Source organism: Anser brachyrhynchus (assembly GCF_964034855.1).
Source record: "Anser brachyrhynchus genome assembly, chromosome: 16".
In the NCBI taxonomy this organism is placed as follows: Eukaryota; Metazoa; Chordata; class Aves; order Anseriformes; family Anatidae; genus Anser; species Anser brachyrhynchus.
In genome coordinates, this window is record NC_137734.1 from 12920736 (window position 1) to 12942073 (window position 21338).

The 21338-nt window shown below is 48.3% G+C and overlaps 2 long non-coding RNA genes across 2 annotated transcripts in view; both read right to left on the minus strand.

Annotated features, from left to right (window-relative positions):
* The window catches only part of LOC308178656, a 54063-nt gene that overhangs the window by 17897 nt on the left and 14828 nt on the right, over positions 1–21338 (minus strand). The window lies entirely within an intron of this gene.
* On the minus strand, positions 1437–13740 carry LOC308178657. Its single transcript, XR_013939883.1, has 3 exons — positions 13600–13740; positions 13127–13254; positions 1437–5057 (listed from the first exon to the last, which is right to left on the minus strand). It is a non-coding gene; the product is annotated as an uncharacterized lncRNA (long non-coding RNA).

The window sequence follows — 21338 nt, forward strand, 5'->3', positions numbered from 1 at the left end:
AAGTCCTACTTTCTCATGGAAAGCCCCAAACAGATTTTTTGGCAGCCCCCAAGACACAAGTTCATGCTGCAGGTTTTCTCTCTGTTGAGCCCATGGAAGAGCCTCTTCACCTGTCCAGCTATTTTTACAGAGCTTTTCAGAAATATATTACCTTTCTGAGCTCTTGCCTGTCAAAACGCATTAAAATTGGCCAATTGTTCAGAAGGTGACAAGAACAGCCTGACAGGCAGACACACTTGCATTTAGTATTCACACAGCCTTTGTTCTTGCTGGTACGGAAGCATAGCAAAACCAAAAGCAAAACAAAACCCACAACCAACACACCTCCCAGCCAGCCTGGCGACGCTGGTGCTCCAGGGGCAGCAGCCCCGAGCAGCAAGGTCTGGTTGGGGGCTCAGAGCTGAAATCAGCCCCGTGAGGGTGCAACCCCAAATCAGAGGGAAGCACAGGAGACGTTGGGACCTCAGCAGCTCTGCACCAGGGAAGCCTTTCCAGTTTGCACCCTGATATGGATCGACATTGGGTCTTGCACTCCTCTGGATCTGGCCCCAGTACCCTGGCTCCATCTGCCCTGTCCTGGAGGACTCCCAGATTTAGGGGACTTCAGCACCAGCAGCAGGCGCTGAGCACCGAGCTGCTTTTGGGTTGCTGCCCCCAAAGCAGAACCCGGGGCAGCGTCAGATTTGTGAGCATCAGGTAGGCACGGCCGGACACCTCCTACAAACATCTCACATCACGTCCAGGTCCCCAGGGGAAAAGCAGAGCCAGAGGAAGTAAGCACAAGAGTCTGCAGCAAAGAGAAAAGTTTCCTCTTTGCGTGAAGGAAGGTGAAATTAAGGACAATCAGATGCAATCAGATCACACCTCCCCTCTCCTACAAACATTCATTCACCAAACCTTTGAGGCAACTTTGATGATATTTTGGTTTCTTTCCTCTGAAACACCCACCTGTGGTCAGGAATAAATCCTACACTAATCCTACTTGGCATCGCATAATTCAAGGTTTCTTGACGTAGGCTCCTTCCGAGGAGGGTCAGCATCCCTTTGGGCTGCCTGCACGCCTCTGCCCCCAGCACCCTGCTCCCCTGGCTTCTCTCTTATTTTAAAAGCCAAACTTAGCAACGGGTGTTCACCCCTCTTGGTCTGGATCTATATCTCATTTTTCTCCAAGGGTTTTTATATATTGGACAATACAAGACAAAAATCCTGACTTTTTTTTTTCCTAGCTTGAAAGAAATAATTTCACCTAGATGGCTGCAGTGAACATGCTGCAATAACAAGAAGCTTTTCCAGAAGGGTAAATTACTTAGCGGTGGTACCAACTGGGAGCGATGCTGGTTTATAACATCAGATGTAATCTTTCAGCAACAGGGGGGGAAAATGCTTTCAGAAAAACGCTTTTTGTCATTGGCCACTATGGTGGTGCATCCAATTACACTGCTTTCATTTTGGATCCAGGGGACACAGCTCGGAGAAGAAATCAGCAGCCTCGGGGAATGCATGTGCTGGGAATCCAGCCAGCAGGAACAGGAGCGAGCGCGTGCCCTGGTCCACGAGGCAGGGCATGCAGCCCATCCTGGCTCTCCCTTGGGGCTCTCTGGAGAAATCTTAGGTCTTCTGATAGCCCTAGCATGCAAAGCAGGTGGGTTAAAGGGAGGGAGAAACATCACGTCTTTCCTCTGGGAAACCGAGCCAGAATCAGCTCACCAAACCCTTACTGGAGCGAGCGAAAATCTGACCTGAAGTCTCCAGGTCTGTTCTGAACCTTACTGCTCCGCTGCCCTCCTGGCTGCAGATGGGGCCAGGGTCCAAGGAAAGCTGTTTCTGTAAGTCTTAAGCTCAATAAAGGGTCCTTCTGGCAAGGAGCTGATCCAGCCCACACAGGCTGGGCCATCCCCTGAGACCCGCCGTCTCCATCACAAGCTGCCTCATGGATTATTCCTCCTCTCCCTACTCCATTGCTCTCTCGTCTGCCGATATTATCTATTACCTTTTCTAGCTGTCATTCTCACTGACTCTTCCAGGAGACTTCTTCCCCTGCTCCAGACCAGCTGCAGGGTGGCTCTGCCAGCCGCAAACCTCCCTTACGTGGCCGTGGGGCCGCTGCTCCCCAGCCCACAGCGAGGTGCCCGGCCAGGTCGTACACGCCAACTACATCATTTGCAATATTTTCCTGTCAGTCATCAACTAATGTATTCAGAGATGAATTCCTTTTTTCCTAGGCCAGCTTCAAGTCAAATTTAGTGACTGAAAACAACATTAGCCTTATTGACTCTTTTATCAGCATCCCATTTGTTGGTGGGGAGAGACATCCCAGCTTCTCATGAATAATAAGGCTGTTCATACTTTAAAATCACAAGAACGGAGGGGAGAGCAGGGCAGGGGCAGAGGCAGCAATTTCTGTGGCAGGCTGGGCAGTGATAAGGTCCAAGCCCTTTCACCCCACAGCTGAATTTAGGTCTGGGTCTGAACTTGGCCACTGATCCACTTGTGCCTTCAAACCAAAGCAGATCCCTGAGACAACTATTTCCCCAGCTATCAGGCAGGCTGCCTGCTGTGTGTTTAAGGCATAACACCTAAATAAACCCCCACAAAGCCCCAGCAGCTTGCACACACAGACCCTGTCCCTTGGTTATCCCTGTGACCAGGGCAATGGGACAGCTCTGGGCTGGGACACCTCTGTCCTTACCAGCTCACGCCTTTGTGTACCTCCAGGGGGTTATCTCAAACTGAGAACCACTTTGAGAAGTCAGCCTGAGGACGGAGCTAGGCACATCTTTCAGCACATCTCTGCTCGCCTGAAATCCAGAGATTTATTTTAATAAAAAGACTTTGTTTTAATTTAACTCCTATCTCAGGACCACAGCAGAATAACCAAATCACGGCCACGCTTCACCTCGATTCGTTAATATTGCTCAGAAAACATAGACAATGGCTACCTTGAATCAATACAACCTGATCTAAAGGCTCCGTGAGCTTTTATCTCCCAGCCCAGTGCTTGCAGGGGTGTGGGCCAGGTTGCAGTCCCTCAGGACCAGCCAAGGGGCTGCCACCAGCACCGGCAGCTCACCAAGCCCCGCAGGCCGCTCACAGGCACTGGGGGAGGATGGGGCACCCGGTGACCACATAGCGGGGTACAGCCAAAACCCAGGTCCCCCAGTTCCCCCACCAGCCCCTGCACCAGCCTGCGTTCCTCTTTGATAGGCACAGCTATCGGGCTCTGCTCTCTGAAGAGTAATATCTGCCTGCCTGGCAGTCAAAGCTGAGCTCCTGCTCCATAACTCACAGCCGCAGCACATTTATCTGCCTTCAGCACATGTAATCTTCTGTTTCCTGTTCACCATGCCCTTCCCTGGCAATGCTGATGCAAATCAGCCTACATAAAGCTTTGAAGAACAGAAGCAAATCATTTGCATTTTGTTTCTAACCAGTAGCATTTTCATTTAATTTCCTAGCTCCTTATTGTAATCACCCTCTACACAATTTCAATCAAATCATATCCATCAATCTGACCAGCCCAAAGCTTAACGATGGTAAAACTTTCATGTAAGTTCCCAAATGCAGTAAATAATAGCAAATTGCAGCAGGCATCAGCTATCTGACCCATGCTCACTCTTCATTAATAACCTCCTGATCTAGAAGTGACTTGCTGCATGTATTTAACTCTGGGAGAAGCTCTCTGGGGTAGGTAAAGCTGTCACACAAATCCTCATATGAAGGTAAACTGTAAAAGGAGAGACTTCTCCACTTTAAAATATGGGGAGCTAGCAAGAGAAGTCACACCTGCAATCTGCACCTCTGTTTCCTGTCAGATCACCTGTCTTGGAGCTACCTCTTCACTCCAAAACCAGACACATTTTTACATTTTGAAAGACAACTTGGTAAACCCACATCCCTGTGAAGACCAAAGCAGGTCACTTTTATCCCAGCTTCCTCCAGGCAGTTCCAGGAGCCAGCAGTGAGAAAGCAAAAGTGTTGCCTTGTCTCCTCCAGGATCCTGCTAGCCTCAGCTATCTCAGGTTCTGCCTCCACCCAAGCACGAGCTTTTTTGCAGCAGATGCACAGACTGTGCTTGGGGTTTCCATGAGCCCTCCAAGCAGCCATGTCATGCTTTCTATGTGTCTGTGCAATGGTCGACACAGTGAAGACAAACTCACATCCTTATCAGTCAGATTAGTCACCTTAAATTGAAGGATGTCTCATCTGGGACAGGTTCCTTGGGAGAAACAGGGGCTCCACAGTGACAGATCCAGACCCAAGCCTTAACTAGCTTAGCAGCTTCCCAGAAACCACCAGCATGCAGTACATTCCTGAGGATATGCATGCTCATCGCAGCTGGGGACAGTCCTGCCCGCTGGCAGCTCAGGATCAGAGCCTAACCACACTTGGAGCTGCTCTGGTACATTTTTCTACCCTGCTTATGCCCAGATAGGAGTGCTGGGGAAAGGAATGGAACAAATGAAGAGTCACACACTGCTTCCATGCTCAGTTGCCCTCTATACAGTGACATCCACGCAGGGTGTGCTATACCCCCTGAATCACAACTTCTTTCAAAGTTCAAGCTGTGCTTCCTTTCAGCACGGCCATGGCCCCAGGACACTAGGATGTAGCCCAGGGGATTCTTGTCGAGCTTCGCCTTTCCCATGACCCCGCAAGGCTTGCAGAGGTGCAGATTGACCTGGTCTGCATTTGGAGTGCTCCTCTCCTCCTCCCAAGGCTGCAAAGCACCCGCAAAACCTTTCTGCAAGGAACAGCCGCAGGAAGGGAAATTGTGCCTGGACACAGCGCTGCACATGATGGCCAGTCCCCACCACGTGTGGTCCCGAGAGCATCTTAACCCAAGAGCATCGGGGGCAACCTGTGCTCCTCTAGGGAGGCTTTCAAGGGCACAGAGCTGAGCCTCCTGCTGCCTTTTTACATCTCAGAAAAGCTGCTCACGGCTGGGGAGGAAGGCTGGACATCACCTGACACCGGCACAGAGCAGATCTGGCTCGGCAGGAGCACGGCAACCCGCTGCTAGCAACAGGGCTTTCTGCTATGTACCCGTAATGAGAAAACTGGGAATAGCAAGAAAGAGAAGAGATTATTAGATAATAAATTATCAATGCACCAAAAACTGCTCTGTACATATTTTTTCCCCCTTACAGCTTCCCTAATGTCCTAGGAAAGTGACAATTACACAATTTAAGGAGGTTACGTTTATTAAAATCCTTTTTTTATTACTTTTCTTTTAATATATGGTTGAGATAAAGCATCCGATTAGAGGAAGGTCACAAAATAAAATATTTAATACTCACAGAAAAAGCAATTCATCCTCCCCCCGCACGCGCAGGCAGCAGCGAGGCAGGAGTCTCAGTGACAGCTCGCAGCAGCCTCGAGCAAGCGCTGCCAGCAGCAGGGCCCCGCTCCTCCACGTTGGCTTTGCCACCTTGTGACAGCCCTTAGAAGTTGTGAAGAAGGCCACACGCTCTGGGAGAGGCAGCACATAGGGACTTGCTAGCACCTGCCTGTCCTCAGCATTGCTTAAAAAGAAACGCCCGCTCCAGCTCCACGCGGGCAGAAGCCGCACCCAGCGTAGGACCGAGGCCTTCAAACTCCTCCTGGGGCCTTCGTTGCCCCAGCCCGTCGCGTACTGACCACTGTACCTAAATCCCACACCACCGAATCACATACCCCTGAATTACGTGCTCTCTCTCACCACAAACTTGCCAACACCTTTGGGAACTATTTGCAGAGGGATATTTGTTCACTTTTCTCCATTTCAAGCACTCTGGGCGTTGCAAGTTGTGACTGACAAGTGTACAACCCCATCATGGGACCGCCTGAGAGGCGGGGAGATGTGGATCCTGGCAGAAGCAGGTTGGAATTTCTTCTCCACCAGCAAGCAAAGAAAACCACCCACATTTCACAAGCAGTTGCTTTGGCCTGGGCTGTGCAAGGGGTGCCAGCACCGGCCTTGCCACCACCGCTGCTAAGCCCGGCAAGGACACTGAGGTGCCACCAGGACACAAAGGTTTTTCTGCCCCACACCTCTCCATGCTCCTAGCAGCTTTGCAGCGCACCCAGCTGAGCCCACCTACACTGTCTTCAGCACCACATCCTGACTGCTGCTGTGACACGGCTCTCAGGTGTACAGAGCCCCAGGCCAGAGCTGATTTCTTGAAGGAGAAAGGGCCCGGTTGCCCAACCAGCCTCTGCCTTGCCGTGGGGCAGCCCCACCACCCCTCCATCGCCCACTGCCCTCCCTCACAGCCACAGCCTTTATTTTACTTTAACTCCTCTCCCGGGTCTGGCAGCAGTGACCACGGCAGGGCAGCAACAGCACAGTGCTCCACCACCAAGCTTGTCTCCTGGGCTACAACTGGGGAGGCCAAATCCAGAGGTGACACGGAATTGCTGGGGCTACCAACTGTTGGAAAAGGCCAGGGAGTTTCAGAGGCACCATTCAAGCTCAGCTGGGTGTGCAGGGTGGTAAAAGTCACTTTTGCCAATGTCAAATAATACACAGATAAAGATTTGTTTTCAGATGGCTCTGCTGACTCCTTGGCCATGATTTAAGTACTACAGATCGGGAGAACAGCCCCTGCCCAGCAGGAAAACCACGTCCCCTCCCGCACGCTCTGCTGCCAGGTGCTACACAGCCTGCGTACAGCTCAGCCACAAGCACCTGCCAGACTCTGCAGCGAGCATCATCAAAACAAAGCCCCTTTGCCTTCCTAGAGATCCGCCAACCCCCGTAGATACCTGCTGTACATTTAAAGCTCCATCTACTGACTGATTTTCCATGAAGAAGCTATTCCGAGCTTTGCTCACCTCCTTTAAGTAATGAATGCTGACAGGCAATTAACAAGCTGCATTTAGCTGTCAGACACTGCACCTGTGGTCAGAGCCCAGGGTTCAAGGCAGGACCCTGGAAGTCACCACTGTGTGGACATCAGGATGAGTTTTGCTAACAGCTCCCAGGCAGGACCATTTCTCCACGTGTCTTGCCCCATGCTGGTTCCCCTTGCTCTTGTGAGCCAGGCTGGCTTTGGACAGTGGCAAGACCCAAGAGTTTCGCAGTGAAGATGGATAGGGAGCAATGTGTTTTTATATGAGACTGAGTGTTCTTGCATGTCCAGAGGTAAGAGGCCAATGCACTACGCAGTGGCCTTGTCAAGCCATCTGGATTAATTTAATAATAATAGCTTCCAAATGCTCCTGCGTGGCAGATAGTGAATTCTTTCTAAACGTTGTTTGCAGTGTGCTGTGAAGAAAAAAAGTGTATGGATTGTTAACTACACCGCAGGTGAGAAATAATAGCACCAAGCTCTCAAAGCCCTGCACGAACATGGTCTAATTACTGCTTGTTAACACTTCTATGAGCCAGGCACATATTTCTATTGTCCAAAGCCACCAGAAAATGGGAGACTCCAAGTAGGGGCTTATCTTCTCGCACGCAGCACCCAAGCACCCTTCCAGCACAGCGGGTGCCTGGGCAGTAGCTGGATGGAGACTGGGGGAAGCGATGCACAGAGCGATGCAGTGACCTGTAGGGTTTGGGCTCCCCGTTTGTGCTCCAGGAGCCCTCCTTTGGCATGGCTGGGAGAGCAAGCAGCTGGGGACAAACGTGCTGCTGATTGACACCACAAAGAGGGGAGATGAAACAAAATCTCACGGTGAGCCACAGACCCTGCATGGCTCAGCCTGAAAGGAGTAGCAGGCTGGAGATGACAATGCCGCAAATCACTTCTGAGTTACAGAGGTAACACAATGGCAGGACTGCAGAGTCCCCGTACTTGAAACACCAGGACATGCATTTTAATTTAGAAGGACTGAAAGAGGAGAAAAAAAAAAAATCTCAACATCACATTTCCAGGTCAGCATTTGACTTGCTAACTCCTGCTGTGGGCACATGTAAAAGAGCCCTGAGTTATGAATTCTGTGAGACCCTGACAAGTGTAACCACCACAGTGTCTAGGCTGGAGCTGGATGGCAAGCATGTCCTAAACCAGCCAGTCTGCTTGTTCTCAGAGCAGAATAAAAATAAAAGATAATGGGAAAAAAAAATAGAGGGACTGGAGTTATGGGTTGTTAATGAAAATGGCATTATCTCTATCTAAAGAGCAAGACTAGACCCTTTGGCTCAAGTCAATCTTATCTGAAAAGAAATAACACTACCCAGCCAGCCACCCATCCACGTGTCTCCCGATCCCCTTCCAGCCCCAAACAGGCTGCTTGCACCCACTGGTGCTACAGTTCACCCAGATTTAGATGACTAGCCCAGCTCTCCAGGGACTTCTGCTTCCCCATGGCCTGGCCACATATATCCAAGCCATGCTCCACGCAATGTAGCGGCTGCCAAAGTTGCACAGAGCATCACTTTTTAACAGGGTTGTTAAGAGTTGCTTGTGAGTCTGGAATGGGCATCAAAAAAGTATTTTTACTTAATAATCAGACTTAATCTCTTTAAGTTTTGTTGAAGTCACTTTCCCAGGGCCTTAGGCAAAAATCAATCTTAAAAGCGTTGTAAAGCTGTACCGTGGTAGTTAGATAATTTATTATTCCATAACTGTGGGTCTTAATCTAATTACAGATCATATCTAGGGTTTGCTTCAACATCTTTTATTTTTCTATTTTTACTTGCAAACATTCACAAAGAAATGACATTGTAAGTGGAGGAGATGGGAAGCATGCAGTGTTCTTCCTGCTCCCAATGTCACCACTTTTAGTTACCAAAGACCAAGGAACAAGGGAAGAGCAGCAACGAGCAGAAATTCCTTCTTTCATAGTGGGACAGAACAGTTCTCAGCACAAAATCTGCTTGCAGCCATGTGAACCACAGCCTTCTCTGATGCCCTGATGCGAGACAGCGCACTAAACCATCCTTCCCAAAGGGCACCTATGCTAAAGACTCCCAGTAATGAAGATGACTCCTCTTTCCCATTTAATTGTCTCAACTAAGCCTTTGGTTTCATTTAGGCACACTGTCTCCTTGGGGAATTCACCTGCTTCTGTCTCCTCAGTGCAGCATTCGCTACACGTTAACTTTCCTCCAGCCTAGAAAGTCAGGCCCAAACTAACAGAGGCATTTGCAGAACTTCAGAGACCATAGGAAAACCTTCTCGCTTTCAGCCTGCAGGGAGAAACCAAACAACACACTTCCAAAAGCGAGATTGCCCTTCCCAGATGACTGCACCATCCCAGCCTTCTCTGCGCATCCATGTGGTTTGCATTTCCACCAGGTAATGCATCGAGTTTGACAGGTCATTTGCCCCGGCTGGCAGCGCAGGGATGCTGCTCATCCCCAGCACTGCAGAAATCAATCAGCGGGCTGCCCGGGGACCTACACCACCTGAACATGGTACCTCGCTTGCTCCATACCCTGGGGAGCATCCCACAGACAATGCGTGATTCATTTGTTCAAAGCAGCTAGAGATAGCTCTCAGAGCCTGTAATAAATACCTGAGATGCAGTAAAGTGCAAATAGAAATAAATAGCAATCTCATGGCATGTATTAACATTAAATCATTGGGGCAGCATGAAAACAAACTTAGCCCCTCACTTTGTTCCACAGTGATCCCACAAGCATTTATTTTCTTTTTCTACAAGCAGGAGTTAGCACATAATGGATACCAAAATTGATTCCACCTAGGCAGCTGCCTGCAAAGATTTGGGATCAGCTAAAAAGTGCCAGCCAAGGCTGGGGAGGGAGCCTGGATCTTCCTCACCCCACCAAGCTGGTGGCCCCCCAGCTCAGCTGCTCAAAATGAGGTGCTAACCCACTTCAGAGCCCAGATTGTCCCCATTTATCACAATAGAGACCAACAAGGGGCACATGAGAGGAAGCTGTGGAATTGAAGTCCATGCTTTGCTCCCCCAGAGCAAAGAATAAAAAAAGCAAGGAACAAAGGGACGTCACTGCTGCCCTGTGCCACACTAGGACAAAGAGCAGACGTCCTCATCTGCTCTGCCGTCGATTTAAAAGGGGATCTGGGCCTATTTGCTCTCCCTGCAAGTTCAGCTGAGGACCAGAAAGAGCGTCACCTTGTGGAAGTGAGCATTTCATTACCTTGGTGATTAAGGAGCAACATATCTAGTTCATTTTAAGGCAATGACATAAATCTCTTTGGGCAAGACAAATCTGGCTCCCAGCCAAGGTCATGTCTTGTTTTGGAAAGATTTTGCACACATTTTTTTGGAATCATGGTCTTTTCAAAATAAAAAGTCTAAGAGATTGAGTTGACCATTTAAAAAATAATAATTCAAGTTTCTTCCAGCCTATTCTTCCCAAAAGCAAAGTTCCTCTAGAGTGCAAAAATACCCCAAAGTTGCCTTTCAGGTATTTTACCCACAGTTACCCACAGGTTGTGTCAAGAAGTGAACAAGAGCAACATCAAAGAATCAACACCAGCACATGCTTCATCTAAGGAACGTGAGTTCCCTTTTGTAGACGTGAAGTCTTGAAAGCCTTTCCACTCACATTATCAACAGATTTAACAAACAAAGTGAAAATAAAACACTTAAGGGAGAACAGCCTGCTTTGCTGCCCACCAGAAGGTCACCCAATATCTCCGTGCATTGCTCTCCCCCTCTTGCAAAAGAAGTGCATAGGTAGCAAGACTCCACTGCGTTTCTCCTGTAGCTCTTGGGTGCCACCGCTTGGGTGCTTGGAAGAGGGAGACACTAAGCCTTTGCTTTCGCTCTGCCACCTTCTCCTCTCCCTGCTCTGTCAGCAAGCTCATTCAGGCTTTGCCAACTTTCTAACTTAAGCAGCTTTGCAGTTTTAGAATAGCTACATGCTACTTTTGCTTGGTTCTTGTGGGTCTTTGGAGGCACAACGCTGTTAGACGTACATCAGTGGTTTTCCTCTCCCACATCATCCCAGAGCAAAAAGAAATGAGGCTCAGGAAGGAGCTGGTGGTAACACTTTTCAGAAAGGCTAATTTACACCTCCTTGGATACCAATTACAAATTCTCTTGTTCGTTTGTTCTAACCAGAGTGCACAGCAACAGGAAAAGCTGCTGCTTTTCTGGGTTTGCCAGAGTCTCTGACATCCCGTCCCTCCTCAGCCCCTCTCTCCATGGAGGAGGAGATGCCCCATTTTCTATATTAACTGTCAGCACGGCGTTGTCTATTTGAATAATAATGAAAAATGAAGCAGTAACTCCTCTGCTTTGTGTAAAGCCCTTTGGCCTCCTTTTCTCTCGCTGCTGAATTGAAATCTGCTGGGGACATCAGGCCATTTTCTCCTGTACAGCACCAGGGAAATGAATTGCACTACTAACGAAGTGTTGCTCCGTTCTTTAGAGTTTAAGAGCCCAGGAGCTGTGGGTTACAACGGGAGCCCACGGTCCTCTTGGCTTACAAGACGATACCAAAGCTGTACCCAAACTGTCATAAACTTCAGTCACATTAGAAACTGAAAGCAGAAATCTTTAAGAGAAGTTCCTCGGCCTGTTTTAAAATCAGCTTTGACCATATGACTTACCTATGGCTACATGGGCACTGCTACAAAGGCACTCGTTGCAGCTTATACACCTTTTATTAAAGGGATAGTTAGATCCACACATTCACAACTCGGAAGTGCCCTTTTCATGAACGCCCCTAGGCATCTATTCATATCTATCGATACCTAAACACGCGCTTTAAACTAACCACATGCTTAACAACTTTTCCCTATGTAGACCTTGGCAAACAGTCAGATAAGTAATGCTGATACACAAGTAAAAGAGCTTGATCTAAATCCTCTAAACGTCAGGGAAGTTCTTTCTTTCCTTAAAGTCTGACAGGACTTGCCCCTCTGCTCTGCCCCATCCTCCATCTCAGGACACCCCGGAGCCCTCACACCCTCCCCAACTGATTCAGCTCACCTATCCTGCCAAGCCCTAGTTTTTCCTGCTGTTTTAATGAGCTGAACTGGTTCCTGGAGGCGTACAATGCATCCCAGAGCTAGTGCAAGGTGAGCTGTGGGAAGAGGTGGCAGGGTGCACGCAGCACTGCGCTTTCATCAGCAACCAACTCTGACCTGTCCCCCAAAACCCCCCCCAGACACAACTCCAGCAAACTGAGACCCTGCCGCCCTACTGGCAGTCACCAGTTCCTAAAAGATGGCAGAAGGTTCAGGTGTCTCTGCTTCTCCATCTCCCAGCTGTGCTTATTAGCTAATGCCGACCTCCACCTGAGCCCAAGATCTGCCCCTTCCAGCAACATTCACCAGCTGCCAGAAGTTTGCCCCCAGCTTTCTGGAGCAAAGATTGCCCTGTAGATAGGACACCGTTGTGCAAGCTGAAACAAAGAGAAGTTGTCTGAAAATCTGCTGTTCAGCTGACTTGCGAGCAATTTCTGCACTTCCCTTTGCCATGGGAGTCACATTAATTATCACAAAATGAGAAAGGGCTTCATCCAGCCCTCCTCTGAGTCACTGGGAAAAGAATTAAAACTTATTAGCTTCTATTTTCTTCACTGCCTCTCTTCAAAATCTCATAACAGTCAGAAATCCAGATCGAAAAATATGACACACTCCAATTTCCCTTGATTTAATTTCCTCAAGCTGACTAATTTAATTGCAATATTTACCTGGTACCTCCAGCTCTGCCTTCTCACTCTCTTTCCATTGCTGAAACCTGCTCCCAAGTCCAGTTCCCTAAGCTTAAGCCTGCACAGATGTTTCCAAATTTGTATTTGTTAGAGACTAATTACCCTCATTCCTCAATGGATTATTCCATGGGGATCGGATATTCTGTTTGCGATCACAGATGTAACACACACACACATCATGTGGTTATCTGAAAGGGGTTGGGTAATTAGGTATCACAAAAAGGATGAATTGTTTGAAGTGAGAGGGAGATTAAAAATGAAATCGGGATGATTTTTTTAATCTTCCATGTGATATGAGCCTGAAAGATATAGCTGGCCAGCAGAGATACTAGAGCACAATTAGAATTCAGCTTAGCCACCAAGAACTCAAACAACATCAAGGTGAGAATATTTTAAAAGTCCACAGAATAAAAAAAAAAAAAAAAAAAGCTTTTAATGGATTTCAGGCTTTATCTTTCCCCTGTTATACTTTTTAGTTTGGAAATAATAATTAAAAAAAAATAAATAGTGGCAGCAGTGAAAGCATAACTTAAAATGAGTTCATACCTCCAGGTAGGCAAGGAAGAGGGGAGCCTGTTTATTCGTTGTGGTTATCTGCTCCATCTCCCAGCACCGTAAATCAGATGAGCTCCTTTCACCAAGCCGAAGGCACCAGGGTCTAAATCAGGGGGGATCTGTCCCAGGACACAGCCGTGCATCAGCCCACGGCCCCCAGAAGCACCCCAACAGAGCCCAACCCTTCGCTGAGGGTTATGTCTCAATGCACACAAGTCCTCGTGTGGGTGAGGCTGTGTACACACCTACATATTTTCTAGTTTGGGGCTTTGGAGGCAGACCGTCAAAGGTAAGAGCTAGAGATCTTAAATATATTTGGAGAGCTATAGCAAAGAAAAGCCCTTATGAGAAGGATGCTCTCCTGATGGCTCACAGTCATCCCGCAGCACTTTTCTCAAGACCGAAGGGAACTGATCTCGTGCTGGCATCGCAGCAGACCGAGGGGAAGGGTGTAAAGTGCAAACCTGCTCCCAGCGGCTGTGCGCCCCCCAGTTGCAGAGCAAACACACCCCAACACCAGTTGTCCAGCAAACGGCCATATCTCCACGTGCCCTTCTGCAGCAGGGTGCTCACAGCTTCTCTTCCCCACTGTAAGAAGGGGACGCCTTTCTGGCCTTATAAGAAAAAGGTTGCAGCTGTGTGCTCTGCAGTGCTGCCACACAGGACCCAGACGAGCCCCATCCCCTCTGGTCCCAGCTGTCCCAGCTCTGCCCCACCTAGCCAGCCACAGCCACCGCTTCGTTCCCAGATCCCCCATCCCCATCTCAAAGGAGGGGTGCATTTTTATTTTATTTTTTATTTTTCCACGCTATTTGTTTTGCAAGCAAATCGCAGCTAGAGCCTGGGCTAAACAGCCCCATCACGAAGAACCCCACCTCTGAACAGCGGGGCAGCTTTCTGCTGTGTCCTGGCCCCGGACAGGACAGGGATAAGGCGCCACCGGAGGCTTTCCTGTGCCCCTTTCAGCACGAAGCAGCCCTGCTCGGCGGAAGCCCCTTGGCACCACAAGCATCAGTATTAATAACGACGGTCTGTTCATCAAAGGTAAGAGCAGAGAGGAGCTGTTTTAGGAGCCTGACTGGAATAGGAAAGGAAACCAATTTGCGCTGCTTACCCAATCCTGACAAGGGCATCATCGTACCAAGGAAATTAGGATTCTCTGGTTGTTCAGCTTGGCTTCTGGATACCAACAAGACAGTGGAAATTATGAGCAATTATCTTCATTATTATTTTGCTTACAGAGCCAGCCGGCCTGCAAGCTTAAGATGGGCCGTGCGGAGTCCCACCAGCAGTGGTGCTCAGGCCCGATCCTTCCCAACCCTGCATAACCTGAACGCAGCACACGTCTGGCAGCTCGATGCTGGCTTGAGCGGTTACCCACGAGACAAATGCTCACGCACACGCTTGTTACTACATCTCTATTCCCATGCAAACCCCAGAATGCCTCGCTACGTGCCAAGCCTAAAAAGCTGAAGACTTTTGCACTAGTTGTAATCCAGCTGGCAGCACGACCGCAGGATGCCAGGCTTCGGAGCAAAGGGGGCTGCTTGGGGTCTCAAGGATGGCCACCAGGTCACAACAGCTCTAAATCCATCCTGACGGCTTCTCAAAATAAGCATTCTCCATAACTGCATGGAAAACAAAGGTAAGGAAGGGCTTACAGCACAGAAACAACCCTTTTTCTTTGTATCTGCAGCTCTTTTGCTCTTGGTTAACATCCTGTGTAAGGCTGGCCATTCCCCACAAAGACAGAGCTGGGATTTTTGTCCTAGGTGAAAATTAGAAATCTTTTTATTTTCCTTTGTTAAATGGTGAAATACCTTCCAAAGGGAATAAAAAAAATCTCATGTCAACTGACATGTTTCTCTTCAGTTTTGGCTCTTGACGACTCCTCCCTCTCGCTTGCCTGTATTTTGAAATAAAAGGTTATTTCAAACTAAAAATATCAAAACCTGTCATTTGAATCCAGTCAACTTCCAAAATACTGCCTTTTATTTTTCCTGAGAAGTTAAATTGTCAAATCAATACCATTTCTGCATGCTGCACATGTAGAAGAGTATGATTTCATCAAACCACCACCTTCCAATGCACATCGTTTGCAAAGAAACACACACATTTTCTCTGGCACAAGCAACCAGGTGGGGCAGGGATCGAACAAATCCAGTGGATTTCTGCAACGTGTAGGAGCTGCAAAAAGCAGAGATAAAGAATCAGTTCTGTGGGGTTCATCTTTTAATCAGTCTTGTAGAAATATATTAAAATGGTACTAATTAGTTACTTGATCATCATCCTTTGTAGAACAACATCAGGATTTTATTTTTTTTTTGCTATGGCACCAAACTGGAGTACGGGGCAATTTCCCTTTATTTTGGGGTGCTGTGTTCATGTTTCCCCTTCTCTCAGCTCTCTCCTCTCTCCCTCCAGGCCTCTCCCAACCAGGGAAAACCACCGAGAGGTCCCAGGAGGCACCAGCAGGCAGCGGTTCAGAGGCTGGGATTCCTGCAGAAGGGTGGCTACAGGCAACCCTTAGACTTATGCAAAAGAAATGCGATCACCTTGCCAACCTCAGAGGTATAAATGATGGTGCCACCACCCTCAGGACAGCCAGGTCAGTGCCCTGAGCCTTCTTTTGGCTCTGTCCCAAGGGCAGCACTCGTATGGGTGAGGAAACACCTGGTTCACCAGCAAGGCTGCTCCATGGAGAGCTGGGCTCTTCCCGTGAGCGTGTAAAGCAGGAGGGTGAGCCACAGGATAAATCATTTCCCATCACAATCCAGTCTCGTTAGCACCCCCATAGCCTCTCAGTGGTCACAACCCATCTCATGATGGAGGCAAGAACCAGTTTGTTTGTTCTTTGTTTGTTCTTTGTTTTGTTCTTTCTTCTAAATGTTCTTCTGTTAAAAAAGATTCAGTTTTACTGAAACTGAAGCGGTTTGAAGAATCTTCCTTTCTATCACTGCCATTAAGAAATCATGAAATGACATGGCAGCACCTAGTCTCAAATTTCCTGTTAAAAACTTCATTTCAGAATTGTGAGGTCTTCATTGTCATTCTGTCCTACAGATTTGTTTGTATTTTTGCTGTTTTCTGACAAGTCCACTATACCTTATACTACTCGTTACTGTGACTGACAAGTCTGCCATAACAGAATGTATGGCTTGAAACGCTTGGCTTTTTACTTATCAATTTCTAAAATATCAGGGATGGCGCACACCAAATGCTTCTCTAGAACAAAACATCTCCCGTTTGTTCCAACGAAGCAAGCTGAAGCAAGCTGACACACAGATCAAAGAGCTGCCTGCTTGAGAACTGTCAAGGCATTTCATTGCAAACTAGATGGGAAACGCCTTGAAACACGGGAAAAAGCTGAGGTTTCATTCAGCAAGCCAGATCCCAGCCATCCTTAATGCAAGGAAAACATTACTGTGATTCACTTAACAGCTTGTCACAGTACGCCGTTGTTGGTGGAATCTGTTCTGTACTATTAACACGGTGTCACAAAACAGTAGACAAATACAAAGCAAATTCAAAGAGTTCCAAAGTGAAAATTCCTCCAGCCTATTTTAAAGGCGTGTTTGCACCTGGAAAGGTGAGGTGTTCGAGAAGAGCAGCCCGTTTCGCTGCCATGAGCTTGCCCGCGAGGTGCTGTGGCTGGTGGGGTAAGGCAGGGAGCCCACCCCAGCCTTCGGGTGCCGGCACCCGCCAGGGCACTGCCGAGATGCTGGGGCACCTCAGGGCACTCCTGCCAACTCCAGCCTAAAATCTTCCCACCCTCAGGCCCACCCGCTTCTGAACCTTAAAAAAACAGTACAAAAAACCCTGTATATAAGCTATCAAAAAGCGGCTGGCGAGGATGACATCCTGGAGCACAGGCAGGACAGGTGAACATAGGTTGTAAAAACTGATTCAAATGGCTATGGACAGTATAAACAAATAGGACATGCATTTATGAATATATATATATTAAAAAAAAAAACAGGTCCAGATACACAGTTCTATAGAGCTTGTAAGGAACCTGAATAATAATAAGTTAGTAATTAGTAATAAGGCATTAGCAAAGGGAAGAATTCCTCTGTAACTCAGCCAAGCTCAGTTACCAGCCGTCACCGCAAAGGCTAATGCCCCCCTATGACAAGTGACTGATTCATTTATACAGATACTTCAGTTGTTACTGATGACAAGAAGGTAAGAATTCAGACTACAAGGGGGAAGCAATAGTCCGGAAGATATTTATATAAATTACATGTTTTCAAAATCAGCTGGGTCTGCTGAGGTTCACTGCCAGGTACTTAGAAGTGGCGGAGGCAATCTCAGGGCTGTTAGCGCTTATCGCTGAAAGCTCAGGGACAGTGGCAAGTCCCAGAAGAGCAGAGAATGGCAAACATAGTGGGGAATTACAGGCCAGCCAGCTTAGCTCCAATTCCCAGAAAAAATATTGGAACAAATCATTGGACAAACACTCTCCAAGCATCTGAAAAATAACAAGGCAATGAGGAGCAGCCGACACGGATTTGTCAAGAACAAATCACATCGAGCCAATTGAGTGTTTTTGCTACGACAGGGCAGCAGGACTCGCAGGGAGGTCAGGCAGTGGCTGTCACACACGCTGTCCCCAGCCAGGGGCTGGCTGGCAGGACGTTGTCTGAAGCAAGCCACAGGAGTACAGTTAGGGCGGTTGTGCAGGAGGTGGAAAACATGCTCAGAAAGCAGTTTTCAATGATGTTCCCTCAAACTGGAGGGACGCAGCGGCATGCACTGGGTGAGGATTTGCGCCGGGCCACTGTTTTCACTGTTTGACCTGGTAAAACAGTCTGGAGACAACGTCAGCTGGGGAAGAGCTGCAAGCACACTGGAGGCAACGGGCGACTGAACGATAAACGAGATGATAAACGAGACCGAACGTCTGAAATGCAGCAACGTGCATTCAGGGTAAGCGTCAATAAAACCTGTTGAATTTGAGGGCTTTTATAGTACCAAAACCAATGCCCAGAGAGGATGCCAAACTTCCAGCCTTGCACCCAGATATCTGCCTGGCCGCCCAGTGAGGCGTGCGCTGCACATCAGGAGGATGCTCTTTACCTTATACTTTCTTTATTTATCTTATTGGTTTTTATTTTTCTTAGAGGAAAAATAAAGCCATTTGAAGGAAGCATCACACTCATCACTATTAGTGACTTCTGAAAATACGAGCTCTGAACAGGCCGATTAATTCTCTGTGATGTGCTCGGCTGTATCGAGAGAATTGCTCTGGTGCCTAATGAAGATGGTGCTAAACACAAAATAAAATACATTTCCAAAACTGCCACAGTAATGTGAGGCCATTTAAAAAGAAAAGCAGAACATTGACGTTTTCTACCCCTTCTCCAAAATAAAAATAAAAAATAAAGCAGCTTTGGGCCAATAATGAGGCACTTGTCGTTCACATAGCGAGCCAAAGCTACCCATTTTCACTCCATACTGATTTCTCTAGAACATCACCTACAGACGGCGCTCTCAGAGGAGCAACAGGCATGCTGATCCAGAGCCAGTAGCATGTGTGCAGCTGGGCCAGCCCAGGGGAAAGGGCACGAATCACCCCCCAGATATGAAAAGGGGTAAAAGGAAGAGGTGGGACTGGGCTCCTCCTGCTCCTCCCTACAGCAATGGGATCCAGCCTGCTCTGACCGCGCACACAGCTCCCCTAATAGCACAGCCCTGGAAATCCTCGGGCACGAAGGCATAAACCAAGCACCCACCTGCATCACGCCAGGAACGAATTCTCCTGGGGAGAGCACAGGAATCAGCTGGCTGGGCGCACCGAGCGCCGCACACACACAGCCCCGAAAGCAGCACCACCAGGGCCCGCGTGCAAAACTAAACTGAATTAACGCAGGGGTGATGACCTCCAGAGCCCGTGGGCAGCCTTAAATAAAAACCCCAAGAAATATTAGATACCCATTCATTTCGTGTTTCACCCCAAAGCAGAGGGCCACAGCAGTAGGACACAGCTTGGAACAAGGGCCAAAAAAAAAAAAAAAAAAAAAGAAACATACTGTTTTATTTTAGCCCTTCGTATAATATTGAACCTCGTGGGGCTTTGCCAAGCCTCCACCTTCTGCAGACACCGCAGGGAATCCGATGTCGGTGACCCTGGGAGAAGCACTGACCCCAGAACACAACTTCAGCCGAGGAACTGCCGACAGGGAGCAAGCTCCAAGAATTTCTGCACATTTCCACGTGCATGCTGCACCTCTGTGTGGCTGATGGAAATTCTGGTTTTGGCCCAAATCTCCACTTTCTCTTATTCAGTTTACATGTCTGTTCCCTACCTTTCCACCTCAGCAGGGCTTCAGCAGCAGCTCCTGGCTTTGCATTCACTCAGGCACGGAGCAGCTGATTTTCTTTTCCTCTTCCCACACTAAAACCACTCCCGTTCCCCCAGCCCCAAATCTCAAACGCGGGATCTGACCGCCCTGCTGCAATGCCAGGGCTCCACCAGCTGAGATAAGGCTGCAGCCGGGCTCTGCAAACGCCAAACAGATGTAAAACGCAACGTTGAGGGCAAGGCAGAGCAGAATTCAGATTGGCTTCACTTTATCCCCGCTTAGTGCGGGTGTAAACGGCTCCACGTGGAGCGAGGCAGAGGGGGCTCACGCCTGGGGAGGGAAGCAGATTACTTAGCTGAGGTTTATCTCCATTCCCCCGTAGCTTACCCAGAACACCTTATAATGACTGCCTAGAGCTTGTGGTGGGTAGAATTTAGACTCCTGTAGGCTGTGTTGCGTATTAATAATTAAAATATATGGGACAATATATCAGATATGTTTAAAATAGCGCAATCTTGCTCAATTTTTATGGTATTTCTAAATTGATAGCCCCTGTTTTAAATACAGTGAAATCTGAAATAAAGTAACACCTACCATACTTTGCCATCTCATCCATTTTTAATTACCAAGAATACCAGGCTGTGTTGTCACAAGCAGCTAAATTATTGATGTGCAACACATTTTATTAAGCATAGCATTTCACAGGCACCGTCGTTAGGGGATGTAATTTTTCTGGGACTGAACTGTTAGGGCAGGAGGAGGAGCCTCCAAAAACACCTCCTGAAGAGGGGGGGAGAGGCAGGTGAGAGGGACCTGCTATTGGCAGGGGCTGGTTGGACCAAATGACCTCGGAGGTCTTTTCCAACCCTAACGATTGTGTGATTCATTCCGTTTTGCACTTCTTTTGGTGCTTGAGGCTCCAAGGAGGAAAAGCCCTCAGCTTCTTTGCTGCGGGAAGGAAAGGAGCTGGGAGGACAGGCGAGCAGACACTTTTCCATTTTTACTCTTGATGCTGAAGAGAAGTCTCCAAAAGGGCTGTAGGATCTTCCCCCAATTGCTCTATACCTGGAAGAGGTACAAAGCCGTCATTGCAAAGCCTCATCCCTGCCTCGCCCCAAGCATCTCCAGCCTCCCAGACCTCCGGCGAGGAGGTTTCCCAGCTGATATTTGTTCTATCAAACCATCTGGGAAAGCAAGGCACACAGATCCCAACCTCTGATGCTGCAGGGAGCCAGGAGCAGAAGGGGAAACAACGAGGGCGGCGTCCCCAAGCACTGGGTACACAACCAACAGAGAGTGCTAGAGCTGCCCCATGGGCTGCCTTCCTCCTTCCAGTTATGCACACATGTAGAAATTTCTGGCCAAACATAACACAAAAACCAGAACAGGCAGAAGGAGGACACGAGGAGGACAAGCTGGATGGAGCAGCTGATGCTTGAACCCAGCTGGACTTTCCCATCTTGGCACCTCCAGGTCACTTAGGCACAACGTCCTTGGCAATAGCCATAAGAGACCAGTTCCACTCTGCTGCACTGCCTTATCTCTATTTGTTTTTTTTCTTTGTTCATTTGTTTGGTGGAGGTGGTTCGGTTGTTTTTATTATTATCATTTTAATTTTATCTTTTTTATTTATTTTGGGTATTACCACATGGGCTGGCTCTGCTGGGCGCAGTTATTTCTCTTGCATACCTAAAGTTTGCACAAGCTGCCCTGGGGAGGCACTTTGGAAGCAGCTGCAATATTCATCATCAGTGCGGGCAGGTTTCTATTCCTTTAGCAGCAATCTATCACGCACCCTTTGATTAGTTGCTGTCTCTCCCTGGTTACCCTCAGAAGGGCTGGAACCCTTCTTTGCTGTCCCGGAGCTGGGGAAAATGTGGCACTTCCAGCCCTGGATG